Genomic DNA, 7,767 nt, shown 5'->3' with positions numbered 1-7,767 from the left:
TTCCTTATCTTCAAGGTTGTTCTGCTTATCTCTGCTTTGAGGCACCCTCCTTTCTATCTTGGAGATTTACCTCTGTCTGTGAATGTAGAAATCTTCCAGGCCTTTGATGGATTTGCAACCTTCACAAATACTCTAGAAGTTACCAACTCCATCTGAATTCCCCCCCCTTTTTTTTTATTTTCTATATACAATGCGTATTCTTTCGCTTTCCATTGTACCCCATTACCAATTAGGGTTTTACTGATTTTTGGTAAGATTCTCATCCCGTTATGTTCCAAAGCACCACATCTTATAAAACTTATTTCAAGACCTTAGCCATGTTTCTATACCCTAATGCTTTAACAAAGTACTTCCCACGCACAATTTCTCACATGATCAGTACCTTTCATCATATATTTGCTGCTGGATTGAATTCTAGTGTTGCCCGTAGAACAAAGAACACAAACTAACAGAGTGTCAGTTTATGCGGTGCTTTATTTAGGGCCCGGGGACCTGAGGACTATCGTCCAAAGTCAGGATCCCAACGACCCTCATTTTTGCTTCAGCTTTTATACCTTATTACAGCTTGGTCTACGTGCAGAGATACACATCCCTTAGTTACAAGCAGTTACATCCATCATAGAAATAAAGGGTTCAGATGACAAGTTACAAACAATTACAAATTTCACCTAAACTATAAATCTTGCATGCTCAGCTTACTTAATACTATAAGTTTCTATGAGTTTGTTTATCTAACTTAGCTCCCACCACCATAATTCCTTTGGTATGTTATATTTTAACTAATAACAAATCACTAACAACAAACTGCCATTTCCTTGTGTTCTACATGCTCTATTAAATCCTTTGAATATTGTTTCTTACTTCTCTGCACCTGTTTCCCAGGGCAAGTTTCCCAGTTAAGGCCTACCCTAAAATCAAACCTTAACATAACTACTTCTACAATTATAACTTTTATTTATCCATATACATTATTCTTAGAATATTTTATTTATTTAATTCAAGTGTAACACTAGCATCTTACCTAGTTCGATTAACTTTCAGAAACTTCAGGCAGAATTTTAGTAGTTCTCTGCTAAATATTCAAGGTGGAGGTGGATAGGGGGAAGAGATGGTGTGTGCACTCTGGTGCTGCTGGGAAGGGAAGGGATCAGTGTCCAACCTATATCTCATTCTTTTTTTTTTGGTCCATGGGGACAGAAAGGGCTCATCAGCTCTGAATGCCAGTTTAACCTGAGTGGCAGGCCATTTTGGTAGTTGTAAGGACCAGAGACAGCTTTTCATCTTTGCATGTGCTGGAATATGTGTGTCTTGTGACCCTACTCTTCGCTTGTGAAGGTGGCTGAAGGACAAGACCCTCACACTGAGCTGCTGCTTCAAGCCATCCTTCTCTCCTCTCCCCAGTCTGCTGAATGCTCCTGGCTCATTTGCCAAGCCGAGTCACCCACCACTGTGACTGCTGAGATGTGACCAGCTCTGCCTTTGCATCACTGTTAGAAACATTTCCCAAGCAACCAGGTTGGCATATGCAGATGTTACTGAAATATTGGATCAGTAACTTTTTAAGACCAATTTGTAGGAGTTAGAAAGCAAGACATTCTTTAATTCAGCGCTGGTAGCAAACATGAAACATTTCATAAAGCGAATGCTCAAAATATTAACACCGTAGTTTATATGTGCCTTATACATACATATTCATGACATAAAAGTTTGCATATGTATTACATTTCCAGTAAAAAGTTTACATATGCACCACATTTCCAAGAACTAATTAAAATGTCTACAAACTAATTGAGCATGCTCGATTAGCATGAGAAATGGTCTTCCAGTGGTCTGAGGAATAGTCACTTAAACTGTGTCTTCATGGAGTCTTCTTATCTTTCAAGTTCCTGTGCTTTTGTTTTCACAAAGCCTGACTCATCAAGTTGGTCTGAGTAGGGTAATTCATTAACTTCTTACCTATGCCTACATCTCCCAAGGCAGAGTCAGCAAAGTGGGCCTCAGGTAAATTAAAATCCTGTTATCCTTGTGTAGCTTCTTCCTAGCTAAAGTTAGTCAATATACATGTATAAGAATATTTCTTATATTATCAGGTTACACAGAAAGCTGTCATATACCAGCCCAAAATTTAAGTTTATCCTTCTGATCCCTTTTCATGCTTTTCTCTGCTCCTCTCTCTTCCTCAGTTCTGCTCTTTCATTAATTTAGGGTATTTTTTTTCCAGCAGAGATTGTACATCTCTTTTGGCTCCTGGTTTTAGTTTTTTTTGGGTTTTGGGGTTTTTTTTCATTTGTTTTGTCTGTTACAGGAATTCAGATTATTGCCTACTGTATCAACTGCTGTGTTTTTACCCACAAAAAAAAAGGGAAAAATCTTACGCTCACGTGGGAAAACTTCGGTTGAAATACTTTGTTCCTAAGAGACATTCTGAAAAAAACAAGAATTGTTCAAATGAGTTTCTTGCTTGTTCTGAAGTACTAAGAAAATAGTCACAGTATTTTACTTAATTTTCTGAATCAACACCTTAAAAAACAAATGTTATTTCCACAAAGGCAAACTAGGTATTTCAGTTTTCAGCAGTTTTGGGATGAAAACTTGCATACATATCAATCTAAAAAATGTTTTATCCTTCCAAATAAGCAATATTATTAAATAATGAGGTATATGGATAGGGTCCATTGTGTGCCCCCATCAGGGGAAGTTGAATGCCAACAGGAGCATTATCTGTAATTAACTCAAACTTTTGTTTTTCTTGCCTTCTTCAGTTCCACTTTTTCCCAGCAGCCTGAGGTCTAAGCCAACTGTCATCTTCCAGAGATCTTATTTCTTTTTGATATGATGTCCTTCGCTGCTTTGTGCATTATTCAGACAAGCAAACAAAAAGAACCCTCCAGTGATTAGATTGAAAGGAAACTAGGAAATGAAAACCAAAATTCTGAGAATTTACCCCATTTTAATATCTGATCCTTTGACTGAAAGGGCATCTTTCAAAGTGGTGTTTCTTCTGGTTGATGGCCAAAATGTAATTAAGCTGAATTTCTCAGCTTAACTTGGTAGAGCTTGTCTGCCTAACACTGCAATTAGGAAACTTAGTTACTTACTAGTACAGACTTGCCAGTAAGTAAGAGCGAAACGAATATTGTCTTTTTATTTTGGTTGTTATTGCTACAGAATTTTAACAATGTTATTTTCTTTAATCCAATTCCTCATATCATGCTCAGCTCTCTGAAGGGCAAAGCCTAATACCAGGTGTGCAGTAGATTATCTGCTGACCTGATTTCACAATGGGAGCTTAGCAAAGGATCTGTCCCAGAGCTGCTGTTACTTTGGGGCATATATTTGAGCTGATTTTGGGGTCCTTTAGCAGAAGCAGTGGCTTGTTGCAGCACATCTACTGTCTCAATAAGGACAAACCCCAGGTTGTTTCATACTGCAGAGCAATCTCTGTAGGAATCACTTGTGTTACTTGCGGAACTGGTACATATGGTACTGAATCTCTAACCCACAGCCTACTCCTGTTGCAGGATTACAGCCCTCTGGTGGTATCTACTGATGCATTTTGTGAATAACTGCATAACTTTATAGCTAGAACTCAGCTTTGAGTCCTGATCTTTATGGTGTTGCCTGGAGGGATAGGAATATCTCTGAGGGAAAACTCCAAAAAGCAGGGTGCATGTCAGGATCCAGCTATGATGCACTGCACTGGAAATCACCAGCCAGAGAATCATTTGCAAAGCAATTACAAAAACTGCATGCAAGGGTGCTTAAGAAGTGGAAGGGTATGGATCTCATAGGATCGGGACAGTAGTTGCAGGTGATTGACTAACACACGTGTGGTATTCTGAGTTGTTTGTGAGTTGTGATAGTGTGTTCCATGAATCGCCTGGGGATTGTAATAGTGAATTTTGTGAGCAGCCTGGGAGTTGTTATGAATTGCTTATGGGCAGTAATAGTGAGTTTTGTGAGTGGTCTGCGACCTGTCATGAACTGCCTGTTGGCTGTAATAGTGCATTTTGTGACTGTGGTAGTTACAACAGTGCATTTTGTGAATCTCTTGTGGTTGTAATAGTGTAGTCTTGCTTTTAAAACTGCAATAGCACATTCTCCATTGTATCCATAGAACCTGCAATAGTGATGTACTGGATCTGCACATGATGTTCAAATAAATTGTTAAATCTGAACTCTGCAGTAGAGTCTCTTTTCGTCACACCTGGGCAATGTTTCTTTAGCCTGATCATTAAATTGCTTTAATGATTGAGAGTTCACAATCTTTCACTTCCCCCCCCTCCCCAGTGTTTCATTAGAGGAACAGTTAGACTAATTTCCTCGTAACTCCTTCATATCTTGCGTTGCACAGTTTAAACTCCTTATTCCTTGTCCTATGGGCGTGGAAAAGATTAAAAAAACCAACCAAACCTCTTTTCAGTGTGCTGGACTCTTTTGAATGTGTGTCCCTTTGAGTCTTTCTTAAAGCTAATCCGCCCAAATTCATTTAATCTTCCTTGTCAGTCATATTCACCAAGAAGTTCTGCTTTGAAGACATTCACCACAGCCATGTGACTCAGACATGGTATTTTGAACAGCAGTCCTCAAAATTAAGAATAACCTCAGTTTCCATCTAATGATGCCTTGCCATGAAATGCTTATGATGCATTTCATTAGCATGCCCTGCTCTGAAGTTTTGTTCTGAGCTATAGGAACAGGAAACTCTGGTCTTATATCATCCAGGCTCTGAATAAAGCAAAGTAACTTGAAGAGACAACAATGATGACTCAGCTAGACTACTGGTAGAGCCTCACTGTTGTCTGTGATCAATTCATAGCAGCTGAACAGACAGACTAACAAGCTATCATACTATTACTAGATACAGAGCTTGAAGGATTAATTTGAAAACTCTGAGCAGGCTGCCTGAGGGGATCTGTTTCGACTCCTACTCTGTCTCAACCCACAGATATCAAAAGCATTTTCCCCATAAAGAAAGTAGCAGAGATGGATGTCCCTTGGGTAAGGAGGGTAGAGGAGCCCCAGGGCTACCCCGTGGCCAATGGCCAGCACAAGCCCAGCTAGCAGCCTGACAGACCACAGAAAAGGCTAGGCCTCTTCTTTGCAGAAATATAAGGTTTCAGCTGGATTTAAGTTTTCATTACTTGTTTTGATTTAGCATGAGGAACATGTGTTGGCTTAGCCGGGCAGTAAGGAGTACAAACAGGTTGATGGAACAGCAAAAACATACTCATATTGTGCATGAGCCAAGTTAGTCTGCAAAGGAGTTTGTATAGCAATACAAGCAACTAAAGAAGAAACAAACCACCCACTGCACAAAGGTTTTATTGAGCTGTGCAGCAGTAGGTAAACACCCATTCTGGGGTGATAGTGATGTACCATGTAGTGCATTTAAAATTGAAAGAGCCAGCCTTCAGATTTTGTTCTTGGAAAAATAAGTCACACTTATTCTGGGGACAAAGAAGAAAAGATGAAAATTGTTTCTTTATGTTCCTTCTGATTTATACTGCAGGTATTAGGTTAAAAAGATTGAATATTTTTTATAGAAGTGTTTTTTTGTATATACACACTGATTTAAATATAAAATGTTTCCATGCAGCAGTTTATCAGACGCTACATTAATGTGTGTATAGATAATCTTTCGGTCTTTGAAACATCTCTAAATAGGAAATGATGTGCAGGATCCCCTTGTAAGAAATTCACCTTGGTGGTCCATTAGATGAGCCAAATAATTCAGCGCATAATAGGAGCAGATCAATTTTTCTGTGGTGTTTTGTTGCTCTCTGTTTGAAAAGAAGAATATCGGTTACAGTCTATGCCAAACTTTTTAATTTCAGGCTGGTTCACTGCATTTAAATGTTCATGAGTTGTCCAGAGGCCAGGGTGTCTTCTTAAGACACCTAACTAAAAGTGAGAGTCTCTATAACAAAAAGTCTCTAACAGAGAGCCTGAGTAGTGTAAGTTTGCTTTGACCCCAATACAACAATGTCTACATTGTTGTCTACAATGTCTACATACAACCAAGTCAGCGGGGAAAACAGCCCAAGGTGAGATCTTACTGAGTCAGGAATCCCACCTTAAAGAAGTGCATGTTATAGAAAAATATTCTATAGCATATAGAAATGCATGCTATGGCAAACCTAGTAGAAATCATGGGATAAATTTTAATAAGAAAATTAGGCATTGCAAGGGTCCCTCTGCAGATAGGTTGCTCTGTTTAGGGATATGGTGGGTTGCTATGAGGCCTTTACAGAAATTTTAATTTATTACTTAAGGACTTAAGGTGCACGGTCAGCATGGAGTCAGAGCTGCTTCCAGCCCCAGAGAGAGGGATGGGATAGTAGCTTTTCAGTACAATAATAGCCTATCTAAAACCTGAAAAACTCTTGCCATGAAAATACACTGCCACAATACAGCAGAATCTGCTTTCTGATCTCTTCTGGAAGACTAACTTTGTAAAAAGGTCAGCTACATTGTTTTTTGGCTGGACAGGCTTGCCCAGCCAAAAATCTGCAAATGCCAACCTGTTTGTGCAGTGTGGAAAGCTGTGGTTTCATGTCCACTGCTATATAAAGATCCCAAACATTTCTAAAAAATCTACCTTTGATTTCCTGATAATGTAGTTCAGAGTCTACATGGATAGCTACAAAATGCTTGTGAAAACCCTACTTTGATTTTCTGGAAGATCATTTAATCTTTCCCCATTGCACTTCCAAACAATCTGAAGCAGAATGGGTAAGATGTATAAAAGTTCTAACAAACTTCCTTTTGATTTATATTCAATAACGCAGAACCCAAACCCAAACTTGAGAGTCATCTGAGCACCCAGCTGCTTTCTTCACCTCTGCACTTGTCGTCAATGAGGACACTCTGTTAAGGTTGCAATATGTGTGATATGTTCATTAAAAAATGAAAGATTGATTTTTACATAAACGAATTATTAACAGAGACCTCAACTTTTGCCTGTCTTGGTGTTGGGCTTCTTGGCTGGGCAAGTAGATGTCCTCCTGGGAAAACAGGCCCAAGAAAGAGGATTTTGCAAAGAGAAATACTGGAAAAAAGCTAATAGAGGAAAGGGATCCATTGCTTCCAGAGAAATCAAAGCCTCTCAGGGAGTGACAGCACATTAGACTCCATTACAGTGGAGTGGAGGGAAGGAAGGAAGTAGGGAAGGATGGTGGCTCCCCATGGGATAATATGGCATGTCCACCAAGGCACAAAAGGCCATGGCACTTAGCTATCCTCAAGGAAACTGGCCTCCCAGCAAGGGCCTGTTAAGCATGAGGCTTTTAGTACCACTGCTACTTTGATGCGTTTCATGCCAGGTAGAAATAACTTGCAGAAAAGGTTGACATGAGGAAGCATGAAATCTCACTTAATGAGAATGGCCAAATGGTCACATCTTGTAATTGGAGCAAGAGTCACATTGACTTTTATACACCATCCCTTCATTCTAAATGATCATAAAACTGTCAAATAACAAAAATTAAACACTGCCATCCACTCACACCAAAGTCCTAGCTCAGCAGGAGGCCTCTGTGCACAGCACTGGGGACACCACCATGAGATAAATCACTTTCCCCAGCACAGCCATGAAAGGCTTTGAGCTCAGGCTCTGAAACTGCAGAGCACTCATTTTGTTGTCTATTGATAATGCTTTAATCTGCCGGGTGAAAGCTGGATGTTGCTCTCTTTTATTCTGGTCATACAAAATTGCAATGCTCGAAAATAAAAGCCCCTCACTCCCCCATAGCCACTGCTTCTCCA

This window comes from Mesitornis unicolor, unplaced genomic scaffold (assembly GCF_000695765.1).
Source record: "Mesitornis unicolor isolate BGI_N332 unplaced genomic scaffold, ASM69576v1 scaffold6622, whole genome shotgun sequence".
NCBI lineage: Eukaryota > Metazoa > Chordata > Aves > Mesitornithiformes > Mesitornithidae > Mesitornis > Mesitornis unicolor.
Note: the sequence above shows the minus strand (reverse complement) of the source record.